Source organism: Ranitomeya variabilis, chromosome 5 (assembly GCF_051348905.1).
Source record: "Ranitomeya variabilis isolate aRanVar5 chromosome 5, aRanVar5.hap1, whole genome shotgun sequence".
In the NCBI taxonomy this organism is placed as follows: Eukaryota; Metazoa; Chordata; class Amphibia; order Anura; family Dendrobatidae; genus Ranitomeya; species Ranitomeya variabilis.
In genome coordinates this window covers 685,649,680-685,667,378 of record NC_135236.1, presented here as the reverse complement: position 1 = coordinate 685,667,378, position 17,699 = coordinate 685,649,680, and the positions used below count along the sequence as shown (strand labels likewise).

Below are 17,699 nucleotides of genomic sequence, written 5' to 3'. Positions count from 1 at the left end.
ACAGGGGGATACGATATATGCCATATACAGGGGGATACGATATATACCATATACAGGGGGATACGATATATACCATATACAGGGGGATACGATATATACCATATACAGGGGGATACGATATATACCATATACAGGGGGATACGATATATACCATATACAGGGGGATACGATATATACCATATACAGGGGGATACGATATATGCCATATACAGGGGGATACGATATATGCCATATATAGGGGGATACGATATATACCATATACAGGGGGATACAATATATGCCATATACAGGGGGATACGATATATGCCATATACAGGGGGATACGATATATACCATATACAGGGGGATACGATATATACCATATACAGGGGGATACGATATATACCATATACAGGGGGATACGATATATACCATATACAGGGGGATACGATATATACCATATACAGGGGGATACGATATATACCATATACAGGGGGATACGATATGTACCATATACAGGGGGATACGATATATGCCATATACAGGGGGATACGATATATGCCATATACAGGGGGATACGATATATGCCATATATAGGGGGATACGATATATACCATATACAGAGGGATACGATATATACCATATACAGGGGGATACGATATATACCATATACAGGGGGATACGATATATACCATATACAGGGGGATACGATATATACCATATACAGGGGGATACGATATATACCATATACAGGGGGATACGATATATACCATATACAGGGGGATACGATATATACCATATACAGGGGGATACGATATATACCATATACAGGGGGATACGATATGTACCATGTACAGGGGGATACGATATATATACCATATACAGGGGGATACGATATATACCATATACAGGGGGATACGATATATACCATATACAGGGGGATACGATATATACCATATACAGGGGGATACGATATATACCATATACAGGGGGATACGATATATACCATATACAGGGGGATACGATATATGCCATATACAGGGGGATACAATATATACCATATACAGGGGGATACGATATATACCATATACAGGGGGATACGATATATACCATATACAGGGGGATACGATATATGCCATATACAGGGGGATACGATATATGCCATATACAGGGGGATACGATATATGCCATATACAGGGGGATACGATATATGCCATATACAGGGGGATACGATATATACCATATACAGGGGGATACGATATATACCATATACAGGGGGATACGATATATACCATATACAGGGGGATACGATATATACCATATACAGGGGGATACGATATATGCCATATACAGGGGGATACAATATATACCATATACAGGGGGATACGATATATACCATATACAGGGGGATACGATATATACCATATACAGGGGGATACGATATATACCATATACAGGGGGATACGATATATACCATATACAGGGGGATACGATATATACCATATACAGGGGGATACGATATATGCCATATACAGGGGGTACATTGAACACTGTCCGGCGTTTTGCACAGATAGAAAACTGTAAATATTGTGATACATATTATCAATAGATCAATGATTTCACAACATGGAGCTGGTCCAGGGTAACAAGGTCCAGGGGGCAGCAGGGGTTAAAGTTCAGCCTCCAACCATCCTGACACTGATCCGTACTAGAGGAATGATGAGAACATTCAGACACCAGCACTGACCCTGCACTGTCCCTTACTGACACAGACCTCCGCATTGTTGCCACCAGCACTGACCCCACACTGTCCCTTCCTGACACAGACCTCCGCATTGGTCCCACCAGCACTGACCCCACACTGTCCCTTACTGACACAGACCTCCGCATTGGTCCCACCAGCACTGACCCCACACTGTCCCTGACACAGACCTCCGCATTGGTCCCACCAGCACTGACCCCACACTGTCCTTTACTGACACAGACCTCCGCATTGGTCCCAACAGCACTGACCCCACACTGTCCCTTCCTGACAGACCTCCACATTGGTCCCACCAGCACTGACCCCGCACTGTCCCTTCCTGACACAGACCTCCGCATTGGTCCCACCAGCACTGACCCCACACTGTCCCTTCCTGACACAGACCTCTGCATTGGTCCCACCAGCACTGACCCCACACTGTCCCTTCCTGACACAGACCTCCGCATTGGTCCCACCAGCACTGACCCCGCAATGTCCCTTCCTGACACAGACCTCCGCATTGGTCCCACCAGCATTGACCCCACACTGTCCCTTACTGACACAGACCTCCGCATTGGTCCCACCAGCACTGACCCCACTCTGTCCCTTACTGACAGACCTCCGCATTGGTCCCACCAGCATTGACCCCACACTGTCCCTTACTGACACAGACCTCCACATTGGTCCCACCAGCACTGACCCCGCACTGTCCCTTCCTGACACAGACCTCCGCATTGGTCCCACCAGCACTGACCCCGCACTGTCCCTTCCTGACACAGACCTCCGCATTGGTCCCACCAGCACTGACCCCACACTGTCCCTTCCTGACACAGACCTCCGCATTGGTCCCACCAGCACTGACCCCGCACTGTCCCTTATTGACACAGACCTCCGCATTGGTCCCACCAGCACTGACCCCACACTGTCCCTTACTGACACAGACCTCCGCATTGGTCCCACCAGCACTGACCCCACACTGTCCCTGACACAGACCTCCGCATTGGTCCCACCAGCACTGACCCCACACTGTCCTTTACTGACACAGACCTCCGCATTGGTCCCAACAGCACTGACCCCACACTGTCCCTTCCTGACAGACCTCCACATTGGTCCCACCAGCACTGACCCCGCACTGTCCCTTCCTGACACAGACCTCCGCATTGGTCCCACCAGCACTGACCCCACACTGTCCCTTCCTGACACAGACCTCTGCATTGGTCCCACCAGCACTGACCCCACACTGTCCCTTCCTGACACAGACCTCCGCATTGGTCCCACCAGCACTGACCCCGCAATGTCCCTTCCTGACACAGACCTCCGCATTGGTCCCACCAGCATTGACCCCACACTGTCCCTTACTGACACAGACCTCCGCATTGGTCCCACCAGCACTGACCCCACTCTGTCCCTTACTGACAGACCTCCGCATTGGTCCCACCAGCATTGACCCCACACTGTCCCTTACTGACACAGACCTCCACATTGGTCCCACCAGCACTGACCCCGCACTGTCCCTTCCTGACACAGACCTCCGCATTGGTCCCACCAGCACTGACCCCGCACTGTCCCTTCCTGACACAGACCTCCGCATTGGTCCCACCAGCACTGACCCCACACTGTCCCTTCCTGACACAGACCTCCGCATTGGTCCCATCAGCACTGACCCCACACTGTCCCTTACTGACACAGACCTCCGCATTGGTCCCACCAGCACTGACCCCACACTGTCCCTTCCTGACACAGACCTCCGCATTGGTCCCACCAGCATTGACCCCACACTGTCCCTTACTGACACAGACCTCCGCATTGGACCCACCAGCACTGACCCCGCACTGTCCCTTACTGACACAGACCTCCGCATTGGTCCCACCAGCACTGACCCCACACTGTCCCTTACTGACACAGACCTCCGCATTGGTCCCACCAGCACTGACCCCACACTGTCCCTTCCTGACACAGACCTCCGCATTGGTCCCACCAGCACTGACCCCACACTGTCCCTTACTGACACAGACCTCCGCATTGGTCCCACCAGCACTGACCCCACACTGTCCCTGACACAGACCTCCGCATTGGTCCCACCAGCACTGACCCCACACTGTCCTTTACTGACACAGACCTCCGCATTGGTCCCAACAGCACTGACCCCACACTGTCCTTTACTGACACAGACCTCCGCATTGGTCCCAACAGCATTGACCCCACACTGTCCCTTACTGACACAGACCTCCGCATTGGACCCACCAGCACTGACCCCGCACTGTCCCTTACTGACACAGACCTCCGCATTGGACCCACCAGCACTGACCCCGCACTGTCCCTTACTGACACAGACCTCCGCATTGGTCCCACCAGCACTGACCCCACACTGTCCCTTACTGACACAGACCTCCGCATTGGTCCCACCAGCACTGACCCCACACTGTCCCTTCCTGACACAGACCTCCGCATTGGTCCCACCAGCACTGACCCCACACTGTCCCTTACTGACACAGACCTCCGCATTGGTCCCACCAGCACTGACCCCACACTGTCCCTGACACAGACCTCCGCATTGGTCCCACCAGCACTGACCCCACACTGTCCTTTACTGACACAGACCTCCGCATTGGTCCCACCAGCACTGACCCTGCACTGTCCCTTCCTGACACAGACCTCCGCATTAGTCCCACCAGCACTGACCCCACACTGTCCCTTACTGACACAGACCTCCGCATTGGTCCCACCAGCACTGACCCCACTCTGTCCCTTCCTGACACAGACCTCCGCATTAGTCCCACCAGCACTGACCCCACACTGTCCCTTACTGACACAGACCTCCGCATTGGTCCCACCAGCACTGACCCCACACTGTCCCTTACTGACACAGACCTCCGCATTGGTCCCACCAGCACTGACCCCACACTGTCCCTTACTGACACAGACCTCCGCATTGGTCCCACCAGCACTGACCCCACACTGTCCCTTACTGACACAGACCTCCGCATTGGTCCCACCAGCACTGACCCCACACTGTCCCTTCCTGACACAGACCTCCGCATTGGTCCCACCAGCACTGACCCCACACTGTCCCTTCCTGACACAGACCTCCGCATTGGTCCCACCAGCACTGACCCCACACTGTCCCTTACTGACACAGACCTCCGCATTGGTCCCACCAGCACTGACCCCACTCTGTCCCTTACTGACACAGACCTCCGCATTGGTCCCACCAGCACTGACCCCACACTGTCCTTTACTGACACAGACCTCCGCATTGGTCCCACCAGCACTGACCCCACTCTGTCCCTTACTGACACAGACCTCCGCATTGGTCCCACCAGCACTGACCCCACACTGTCCTTTACTGACACAGACCTCCACATTGGTCCCACCAGCACTGACCCCACTCTGTCCCTTCCTGACACAGACCTCCACATTGGTCCCACCAGCACTGACCCCACACTGTCCCTTCCTGACACAGACCTCCGCATTGGTCCCACCAGCACTGACCCCACACTGTCCCTTACTGACACAGACCTCCGCATTGGTCCCACCAGCACTGACCCCACTCTGTCCCTTACTGACACAGACCTCCGCATTGGTCCCACCAGCACTGACCCCACACTGTCCTTTACTGACACAGACCTCCGCATTGGTCCCACCAGCACTGACCCCACACTGTCCCTTCCTGACAGACCTCCACATTGGTCCCACCAGCACTGACCCCGCACTGTCCCTTCCTGACACAGACCTCCGCATTGGTCCCACCAGCACTGACCCCACACTGTCCCTTCCTGACACAGACCTCCGCATTGGTCCCACCAGCATTGACCCCACACTGTCCCTTACTGACATAGACCTCCGCATTGGTCCCACCAGCACTGACCCCACTCTGTCCCTTACTGACACAGACCTCCGCATTGGTCCCACCAGCACTGACCCCACTCTGTCCCTTACTGACACAGACCTCCGCATTGGTCCCACCAGCACTGACCCCACACTGTCCCTTATTGACACAGACCTCCGCATTGGTCCCACCAGCACTGACCCCACACTGTCCCTTACTGACACAGACCTCCGCATTGGTCCAACCAGCACTGACCCCACACTGTCCCTTCCTGACACAGACCTCCGCATTGGTCCCACCAGCACTAGCCCCACACTGTCCCTTCCTGACACAGACCTCCGCATTGTTGCCACCAGCACTGACCCCTCTCTGTCCCTTACTGACACAGACCTCCGCATTGGTCCCACCAGCACTGACCCCACACTGTCCCTTACTGACACAGACCTCTGCATTGGTCCCACCAGCACTGACCCCACACTGTCCCTTCCTGACAGACCTCCACATTGGTCCCACCAGCACTGACCCCGCACTGTCCCTTCCTGACACAGACCTCCGCATTGGTCCCACCAGCACTGACCCCACACTGTCCCTTCCTGACACAGACCTCCGCATTGGTCCCACCAGCATTGACCCCACACTGTCCCTTACTGACATAGACCTCCGCATTGGTCCCACCAGCACTGACCCCACTCTGTCCCTTACTGACACAGACCTCCGCATTGGTCCCACCAGCACTGACCCCACTCTGTCCCTTACTGACACAGACCTCCGCATTGGTCCCACCAGCACTGACCCCACACTGTCCCTTATTGACACAGACCTCCGCATTGGTCCCACCAGCACTGACCCCACACTGTCCCTTACTGACACAGACCTCCGCATTGGTCCAACCAGCACTGACCCCACACTGTCCCTTCCTGACACAGACCTCCGCATTGGTCCCACCAGCACTAGCCCCACACTGTCCCTTCCTGACACAGACCTCCGCATTGTTGCCACCAGCACTGACCCCTCTCTGTCCCTTACTGACACAGACCTCCGCATTGGTCCCACCAGCACTGACCCCACACTGTCCCTTACTGACACAGACCTCTGCATTGGTCCCACCAGCACTGACCCCACACTGTCCCTTATTGACACAGACCTCCGCATTGGTCCCACCAGCACTGACCCCACACTGTCCCTTACTGACACAGACCTCCGCATTGGTCCCACCAGCACTGACCCCGCATTGTCCCTTACTGACACAGACCTCCACATTGGTCCCACCAGCACTGACCCCGCACTGTCCCTTACTGACACAGACCTCCGCATTGGTCCCACCAGCACTGACCCCACACTGTCCCTTACTGACACAGACCTCTGCATTGGTCCCACCAGCACTGACCCCACACTGTCCCTTATTGACACAGACCTCCGCATTGTTCCCACCAGCACTGACCCCACACTGTCCCTTACTGACACAGACCTCCGCATTGGTCCCACCAGCACTGACCCCGCATTGTCCCTTACTGACACAGACCTCCACATTGGTCCCACCAGCACTGACCCCGCACTGTCCCTTACTGACACAGACCTCCGCATTGGTCCCACCAGCACTAACCCCGCACTGTCCCTTCCTGACACAGACCTCCGCATTGGTCCCACCAGCACTAACCCCACACTGTCCCTTCCTGACACAGACCTCCGCATTGTTGCCACCAGCACTGACCCCACACTGTCCCTTCCTGACACAGACCTCCGCATTGGTCCCACCAGCACTGACCCCACACTGTCCCTTACTGACACAGACCTCCGCATTGGTCCCACCAGCACTGACCCCACACTGTCCCGTCCTGACACAGACCTCCGCATTGGTCCCACCAGCACTGACCCCCACACTGTCCCTTTCTGACACAGACCTCTGCATTGGTCCCACCAGCACTGACCCCACACTGTCCTGTCATGAATCCCCAATGGCTAGGGATAGCACAGGATAAGCAAAGTATAATAAATATCGGACGAGCTCTAGGGTGATGGAACCTGGGCTAACCGCTGCCCTACGCCTGACAAACGCAACTAGAGATAGCCAGGGAGCGTGCCTACGTTGGTTCTAGACGCCACGCACCAGCCTAAGAGCTAACTAGTACTGCAGAGAAAACAAAGACCTCACTTGCCTCCAGAGGAATTAACCCCAAAGATATAGTTGCCCCCCACATGTATTGACGGTGAAATGAGAGGAAGGCACATACATAGAGATGATGTATATAGCTTTAGCAAATAGAGGCCCGCTGAAAACTAGAAAGCAGAATGATACAAAAGGGGACTGAGCGGTCAGCAAAAAACCCTAATCAAAAAAACCATCCTGAGATTACAAGAACCCATGTGCCAACTCATGGCACATGGGGAGAACCTCAGTCCACTAGAACAACCAGCTAACAAAGAGACATTCTAAGCAAGCTGGACAAAAAACCAAACAACTGAAAATCAGCACTTAGCTTATCCTGAAAGATCTGGGAGCAGGTAGGCAGGAACCAAACAGAGCACATCTGAACACATTGATAGCCGGCAAGGGAAATGACAGAGAGGCCAGGTAAAATAGGAAACACCCAGCCTCTGATGGACAGATGGAAACCAAAGGCCGCAACCCACCAAAGTCACCCAGTACCAGCAGTAACCACCAGAGGGAGCCCGCAAACAGAATCCACAACAGTACCCCCCCCTTGAGGAGGGGTCACCGAACCCTCACGAGAACCCCCAGGGCGATCAGGGTGAGCTCTATGGAAGGCGCGGACCAAATCAGTAGCATGAACATCGGAGGCGACCACCCAGGAATTGTCCTCCTGACCATAACCCTTCCACTTAACCAAATACTGGAGTTTGCGTCTGGAAACACGAGAATCCAAGATCTTTTCAACAACATACTCCAATTCTCCCTCCACCAGCACCGGAGCAGGAGGCTCGACCGAAGGAACAACAGGCACCTCATACCTCCGCAACAACGACCGATGGAACACATTATGAATAGCGAACGATGCTGGGAGATCCAAACGGAAACATACAGGGTTAAGAATCTCCGAGATCCTATAAGGACCGATGAACCGAGGCTTGAACTTAGGAGAAGAGACCTTCATAGGGACAAAACGAGAAGACAACCACACCAAGTCCCCAACAAGAAGTCGGGGACCCACGCGGCGACGGCGATTAGCAAACTGCTGAGTCTTCTCCTGAGATAACTTCAAATTGTCCACCACCTGATTCCAAATGTGATGTAGCCTGTCCACCACCACGTCCACGCCAGGACAATCCGAAGACTCCACCTGACCAGAGGAAAAACGAGGATGAAACTCCGAATTACAAAAAAAAGGAGAGACCAACGTGGCCGAACTAGCCCGATTATTAAGAGCAAATTCGGCCAGTGGCAAAAAAGCAACCCAGTCATCCTGATCAGCAGAAACAAAACACCTCAAATAAATTTCCAAGGTCTGATTAGTTCGCTCCGTCTGGCCATTCGTCTGAGGATGGAATGCAGACGAGAAAGACAAATCAATGCCCATCTTGGCACAAAACGTCCGCCAAAATCTAGACACAAACTGGGATCCCCTGTCAGAAACGATATTCTCCGGAATCCCATGCAAACGAACCACGTTCTGAAAAAACAAAGGAACCAACTCAGAGGAGGAGGGCAACTTAGGCAAGGGCACCAAATGAACCATCTTAGAAAAGCGGTCACACACAACCCAGATAACGGACATTTTCTGTGAAACCGGGAGATCAGAAATAAAATCCATGGAAATGTGCGTCCAAGGCCTCTTCGGGATGGGCAAGGATAACAACAACCCACTAGCCCGTGAACAGCAAGGCTTAGCTCGAGCACACACTTCACAAGACTGCACAAAGGTACGCACATCCCTAGACAAGGAAGGCCACCAAAAAGACCTGGCCACCAAGTCTCTTGTACCAAATATTCCAGGATGACCAGCCAACACAGAAGAATGGACCTCAGAGATGACTCTACCGGTCCAATCATCCGGAACAAACAGTCTTTCTGGTGGACATCGACCCGGTTTATCCACCTGAAACTCCTGCAATGCGCGTCGCAAGTCTGGGGATACGGCGGACAATATTACTCCATCCCTAAGGATACCAGCAGGCCCAGTGTCTCCAGGAGAGTCAGGCACAAAACTCCTGGAAAGAGCATCTGCCTTCACATTCTTTGAACCTGGCAGGTATGAAACCACGAAATTGAAACGAGAAAAAAATAACGACCAACGAGCCTGTCTAGGATTCAAACGCCTGGCAGACTCAAGGTAAATGAGATTCTTGTGATCAGTCAAGACCACCACGCGATGTTAAGCACCCTCAAGCCAATGACGCCACTCCTCAAATGCCCACTTCATGGCCAAAAGCTCCCGATTACCCACATCATAATTGCGCTCGGCGGGCGAGAATTTTCTAGAGAAGAAAGCACATGGCTTCATCACCGAGCCATTAGAACTTCTCTGTGACAAAACCGCCCCCGCTCCAATCTCGGAAGCACCAACCTCCACCTGGAAAGGAAGTGAAACATCTGGTTGACACAACACAGGAGCAGAAGAAAACCGGCGCTTAAGTTCCCGAAAGGCCTCCACGGCCGCAGGAGACCAATCAGCAACATCAGCACCCTTTTTAGTCAAATCAGTCAAAGGTTTAACAATACTGGAAAAATTAGCAATGAACCGACGATAAAAATTAGCAAACCCCAAGAACTTCTGAAGGCTCTTAACAGATGTAGGTTGTGTCCAGTCACAAATAGCCTGAACCTTAACGGGATCCATCTCAATAGTAGAAGGAGAAAAAATGTACCCCAAAAAAGAAATCTTCTGGACTCCGAAGAGACACTTTGAGCCCTTCACAAACAGAGAATTGGCCCGCAAAACCTGAAACACCTTCCTGACCTGTAGAACATGAGACTCCCAGTCATCAGAAAACACCAAAATATCATCCAAATACACAATCATAAACTTATCCAGATATTCACGGAAAATATTGTGCATAAAGGACTGAAAGACTGACGGAGCATTGGAGAGTCCAAAAGGCATTACCAAATACTCAAAATGGCCCTCAGGCGTATTAAATGCGGTTTTCCACTCATCACCCTGTTTTATCCGCACCAGATTATACGCACCACGAAGATCTATTTTAGTGAACCACCTAGCCCCCTTAATGCGAGCAAACAAATCAGTAAATAATGGCAATGGATACTGGTATTTGACTGTAATCTTATTCAGAAGGCGATAATCTATACAAGGCCTCAGGGAACCATCTTTTTTTGCCACGAAAAAAAAACCTGCTCCCAGAGGGGACGAAGATGGACGAATATGTCCCTTTTCCAAGGACTCCTTAATATAATTCCGCATAGCAGTATGCTCTGGCACTGACAGATTAAATAAACGACCCTTAGGGAACTTACTGCCAGGAATCAATTCTATAGCACAGTCACACTCTCTATGGGGAGGGAGCGAATTGAGCTTAGGCTCCTCAAAAACATCCCTATAATCCGACAAAAACGCAGGGATCTCCGAAGGAGTAGATGAAGCGATAGAAATCGGAGGTGCATCATCATGAACCCTGTGACATCCCCAGCTTAGCACAGACATTGTTTTCCAGTCCAGGACAGGATTATGAGTTTGTAACCATGGCAGACCAAGCACTAGTACATCATGTAAATTATACAGTACAAGGAAGCGAATCACCTCCTGATGAACGGGAGTCATGCGCATGGTCACTTGTGTCCAATATTGCGGTTTATTCATAGCCAATGGTGTAGAATCAATTCCTTTCAAAGGAATAGGAACTTCCAGAGGCTCTAGACTAAAACCGCAGCGTTTAGCAAATGACCAATCCATAAGACTCAGGGCAGAGCCTGAATCCACATAGGCATCGACGGAAATGGAAGACAGTGAAAAAATCAGAGTCACAGACAAAATGAACTTAGACTGCAGAGTATCAATGGCAAAAGATTTATCAACCCTTTTTGTGCGTTTAGAGCATGCTGATATAACATGAGCTGAATCACCACAATAAAAACACAATCCATTTTTCCGCCTATAATTTTGCCGTTCACTTCTGGACTGAATTCTATCACATTGCATAGTCTCAGGTGCCTGTTCAGAAGACACCGCCAACTGGTGCACGGGTTTGCGCTCCCGTAAACGCCGATCAATCTGAATGGCCATAGCCATCGACTCATTCAGACCTGTAGGCGCAGGGAACCCCACCATAATATCCTTAATGGCCTCAGAAAGACCATTTCTGAAGTTTGCAGCCAGGGCGCACTCATTCCACTGAGTAAGCACCGACCATTTCCGAAATTTCTGACAATATATTTCCGCTTCATCATGCCCCTGAGAGAGGGCCAATAAAGCCTTTTCAGCCTGAATCTCTAGGTTAGGTTCCTCATAGAGCAATCCCAATGCCAGAAAAAACGCATCCACACTGAGCAATGCAGGATCCCCTGGTGCCAATGCAAATGCCCAATTCTGAGGGTCGCCCCGTAGGAACGATATAACAATCTTGACCTGTTGAGCAGGGTCTCCAGAGGAGCGAGATTTTAAAGAGAGAAACAATTTACAATTGTTCCTGAAATTCAGGAAGGTAGATCTATCTCCAGAAAAAAACTCTGGAATAGGAATTCTAGGTTCAGACATGGGAGTGTGAACAACGAAATCCTGTATGTTTTGAACCTTTGCCGCGAGATTACTCAGGCTGGAAGCCAAACTCTGGACATCCATGATAAACAGCTAAGATCAGAGCCATTCAAGGGTTAAGAGGAGGTAAGAAGCAGCTAGACAGCAATTAAGGGCTAGGCAGCAAAACTCTGAAGGAAAAAAAAATAAAAAAAAAAATTTTCCTTGAACACTTCTTTTCCTCCTGCTTCAGCCCAAACAATTAACACTTTGTGGGCCGGCTATACTGTCATGAATCCCCAATGGCTAGGGATAGCACAGGATAAGCAAAGTATAATAAATATCGGACGAGCTCTAGGGTGATGGAACCTGGGCTGACCGCTGCCCTACGCCTGACAAACGCAACTAGAGATAGCCAGGGAGCGTGCCTACGTTGGTTCTAGACGCCACGCACCAGCCTAAGAGCTAACTAGTACTGCAGAGAAAACAAGACCTCACTTGCCTCCAGAGGAATTAACCCCAAAGATATAGTTGCCCCCCACATGTATTGACGGTGAAATGAGAGGAAGGCACATACATAGAGATGATGTATATAGCTTTAGCAAATAGAGGCCCGCTGAAAACTAGAAAGCAGAACGATACAAAAGGGGACTGAGCGGTCAGCAAAAAACCCTAATCAAAAAAACCATCCTGAGATTACAAGAACCCATGTGCCAACTCATGGCACATGGGGAGAACCTCAGTCCACTAGAGCTACCAGCTAGCATAGAGACATAATAAGCAAGCTGGACAAAAAAAACAAACAACTGAAAATCAGCACTTAGCTTATCCTGAAAGATCTGGGAGCAGGTAGGCAGGAACCAAACAGAGCACATCTGAACACATTGATAGCCGGCAAGGGAAATGACAGAGAGGCCAGGTAAAATAGGAAACACCCAGCCTCTGATGGACAGATGGAAACCAAAGGCCGCAACCCACCAAAGTCACCCAGTACCAGCAGTAACCACCAGAGGGAGCCCGCAAACAGAATCCACAACACTGTCCCTCCCTGACACAGACCTCTGCATTGGTCCCACCAGCACTGACCCCACACTGTCCCTTCCTGACACAGACCTCCGCATTGGTCCCACCAGCACTGACCCCACACTGTCCCTCCCTGACACAGACCTCCGCATTGGTCCCACCAGCACTGACCCCACACTGTCCCTTCCTGACACAGACCTCCGCATTGTTCCCACCAGCACAGACCCCCACAATGTCCCTTCCTGACACAGACCTCCGCATTGGTCCTACCAGCACTGACCCAACACTGTCCCTTACTGACACAGACCTCCGCATTGGTCCCACCAGCACTGACCCCACACTGACCCCTCCGGCACTGACCCTCCAGAACTGACCCCTCCGGCACTGATCCTCCAGCACTGATCCCTCCGGCAATAATCCCCTAGCACTGACCCCTCCGGTACTGACCCCCAGCACTGGCCCCTCCAGCACTGACCCACCAGCACTGACCCCTCCGGCACTAATCCCCCAGCACTGACCCCTCCGGCACTGACCCACCAGCACTGTCGCCTGGGCTCCTACCTTGTGAAGTGACTCCAGATACCAGCTGGGGACAGTGCAGATATGGATCTGGGGGCTCTGGTCACTCGCCTCTGGGGGCTCCTGTCCCTCGGCACTGGGGGCTTTGGTCACTCGCCTCTGGGGGCTCCTGTGACTCGCCTCTGGGGGCTTCGGTCACACGCCTCTGTGAGCTCCAGTCACTCGCCTCTGGGGGTTCCGGTCACTTGGATCTGGGGGCTTCGGTCACACACCTCTGGGAGCTTCGGTCACTCGCCTCTGGGGGCTCCTGTAACTCGCCTCTGGGGGCTTCTGTCACTTGGCTCTGGGGGCATCGATCACACACCTCTGGGGGCTCCTGTCACTTGGCTCTGGGGGCTCCGGTCACTCGCCTTTGGGGGCTCCTGTCCCTTGGCTCTGGGGGCCCCAGTCACTCACCTTTGGGGGCTCCTGTAACTCGCCTCTGGGGGCTCCTGTCACTTTGCTCTGGGGGCTTCGGTCACACGCCTCTGGGGGCTCTTGTCACTTGGCTCTGGGGGCTCAGGTCACTCGCCTTTGGGGACTCTGGTCACACGCCTCTGGGGGCTCCGGTCATTTGGCACTGGGGGCTCCTGTAACTCGCCTCTGGGGGCTTCGGTCACACGCTTCTGGGGGCTTTGGTCACTCGCCTCTGGCGGCTTCGGTCACTCGCCTCTGGGGGCTTCGGTCACTCGCCTTTGGGGGCTCCAATCACTTGCCTCTGGGGGCTCCAGTCACTTGGCTCTGGGGCTTCGGTCTCACGGCTGCCGGGGCTGGAGTGGGATTATTTTTAGGCTGTGAGATCAGCTGCTGCCTCCTCTCCAGTTTCCTCTCGGATCTTCTACTCCCAAATTATGCGGAGAATCTCAAGAGCCGGAGAGGAAACAGGAGCGTCAGCAGCAGCTCTGGGGGTCCGGGCTTCTGCTCCTGGTGGGGGATACTCCATCACATGGGACTTCTTTTGGGGTTCACCTTTACATGCTGAGAGGCTCCAGATATTGGGGGCTTATTGACATTGGCTGATCTGGGGTTCAGTGACAGGATAAGTTAGGGGCACTCCAGCTATGGTGGTGCAGGGAGACAGGACGACTCCTGAGGGCTGCTGATCGGGGGCTGGTGATTGCAGGGGGCTGCTGACTGGGGGGCTACGAAGTGGAGGTGGCTGCTAATAGGGGGGCTCTATTAAATGATCATTACAGAGCTTCTCCTGTATGTGAGCCCCTCTGACCTGTACCTCGGGGTCAACATCTTCTGGGGAAAAGTTCAGTGGTGCAGGATCTATTAAAAGAGTGACCCAACAGGTGTGCAGCAAGCAGGGGTACGGAGAAGTTCGGCAGTCATATACAAAGTAATGGCTAAATTATACCATCCATACACAGTGATCCCACCAGCAGAATAGTGAGTGCAGCTCTGGGTACAATACAGGATGTAACTCAGGATCAGTAATGTAATGTATGTACACAGTGACTGCACCAGCAGAATAGTGAGTGCAGCTCTGGCGTATAATACAGGAGGTAACTCAGGATCAGTAATGTATGTACACAGTGACTGCACCAGCAGAATAGTGAGTGCAGCTCTGGAGTATAATACAGGATGTAACTCAGGATCAGTAATGTAATGTATGTACACAGTGACTGCACCAGCAGAATAGTAAGTGCAGCTCTGGGGTATAATACAGGAGGTAACTCAGGATCAGTAATGTAATGTATGTACACAGTGACTACACCAGCAGAATAGTGAGTGCAGCTCTGGAGTATAATACAGGATGTAACTCAGGATCAGTAATGTATGTACACAGTGACTGCACCAGCAGAATAGTGAGCTCAGCTCTGGACTATAATACAGGAGGTAACTCAGGATCAGTAATGTATGTACATAGTGACTGCACCAGCAGAATAGCGAGTGCAGCTCTGGAGTATAATATAGGATGTAACTCAGGATCATTAATGTAATGTATGTACACAGTGACTGCACCAGCAGAATAGTGAGTGCAGCTCTGGGGTATAATACAGGATGTAACTCAGGATCAGTAATGTAATGTATGTACACAGTGACTGCACCAGCAGAATAGTGAGTGCAGCTCTGGAGAATAATACAGGATGTAACTCAGGATCAGTAATGTAATGTATGTACACAGTGACTGCACCAGCAGAATAGTGAGTGCAGCTCTGGAGAATAATACAGGATGTAACTCAGGATCAGTAATGTAATGTATGCACACAGTGACTGCACCAGCAGAATAGTGAGCTCAGCTCTGGAGTATAATACAGGAGGTAACTCAGGATCAGTAATGTATGTGCACAGTGACTGCACCAGCAGAATAGTGAGCTCAGCTCTGGACTATAATACAGGAGGTAACTCAGGATCAGTAATGTATGTACACAGTGACTGCACCAGCAGAATAGTGAGCTCAGCTCTGGACTATAATACAGGAGGTAACTCAGGATCAGTAATGTAATGTATGTACACAGTGACTGCACCAGCAGAATAGTGAGTGCAGCTCTGGAGTATAATACAGGATGTAACTCAGGATCAGTAATGTAATGTATGTACACAGTGACTGCACCAGCAGAATAGTAAGTGCAGCTGTGGAGTATAATACAGGAGGTAACTCAGGATCAGTAATGTAATGTATGTACACAGGGACTGCACCAGCAGAATAGTGAGTGCAGCTCTGGAGTATAATACAGGAGGTAACTCAGGATCAGTAATGTAATGTATGTACACAGTGACTGCACCAGCAGAATAGTGAGTGCAGCTCTGGAGTATAATACAGGAGGTAACTCAGGATCAGTAATGTAATGTATATACACAGTGACTGCACCAGCAGAATAGTGAGTGCAGCTCTGGAGTACAATACAGGATGTAACTCAGGATCAGTAATGTAATGTATGTACACAGTGACTGCACCAGCAGAATAGTGAGCTCAGCTCTGGAGTATAATACAGGAGGTAACTCAGGATCAGTAATGTATGTGCACAGTGACTGCACCAGCAGAATAGTGAGCTCAGCTCTGGACTATAATACAGGAGGTAACTCAGGATCAGTAATGTATGTACACAGTGACTGCACCAGCAGAATAGTGAGCTCAGCTCTGGACTATAATACAGGAGGTAACTCAGGATCAGTAATGTAATGTATGTACACAGTGACTGCACCAGCAGAATAGTGAGTGCAGCTCTGGAGTATAATACAGGATGTAACTCAGGATCAGTAATGTAATGTATGTACACAGTGACTGCACCAGCAGAATAGTAAGTGCAGCTGTGGAGTATAATACAGGAGGTAACTCAGGATCAGTAATGTAATGTATGTACACAGGGACTGCACCAGCAGAATAGTGAGTGCAGCTCTGGAGTATAATACAGGAGGTAACTCAGGATCAGTAATGTAATGTATGTACACAGTGACTGCACCAGCAGAATAGTGAGTGCAGCTCTGGAGTATAATACAGGAGGTAACTCAGGATCAGTAATGTAATGTATATACACAGTGACTGCACCAGCAGAATAGTGAGTGCAGCTCTGGAGTACAATACAGGATGTAACTCAGGATCAGTAATGTAATGTATGTACACAGTGACTGCACCAGCAGAATAGTGAGTGCAGCTCTGGGGTATAATACAGGATGTAACTCAGGATCAGTAATGTATGTACACAGTGACTGCACCAGCAGAATAGTGAGTGCAGCTCTGGAGTATAATACAGGAGGTAACTCAGGATCAGTAATGTAATGTATGTACACAGTGACTGCACCAGCAGAATAGTGAGTGCAGCTCTGGAGTATAATACAGGATGTAACTCAGGATCAGTAATGTATGTACACAGTGACTGCACCAGCAGAATAGTGAGCTCAGCTCTGGACTATAATACAGGAGGTAACTCAGGATCAGTAATGTATGTACATAGTGACTGCACCAGCAGAA

General features: G+C 51.1%; 1 protein-coding gene across 6 annotated transcripts in view; it reads right to left on the bottom strand.

The window, feature by feature from the left end:
* Positions 1 to 17,699, bottom strand: part of ABCC9 (ATP binding cassette subfamily C member 9) — a 184,550-nt gene that overhangs the window by 161,432 nt on the left and 5,419 nt on the right. For 2 of the 6 annotated variants that reach the window (XM_077267228.1, XM_077267224.1), the window contains exon 1: positions 13,781 to 14,641. The exons of 1 other annotated variant lie outside the window; for it this stretch is intronic. The gene's annotated coding sequence lies outside the window, so the exon portion shown is untranslated. Of the gene's footprint in view, positions 1 to 13,780; positions 14,642 to 17,699 lie in introns of those variants that run through there. 3 more of the 6 variants (XM_077267229.1, XM_077267230.1, XM_077267225.1) reach the window with 2 other exon arrangements.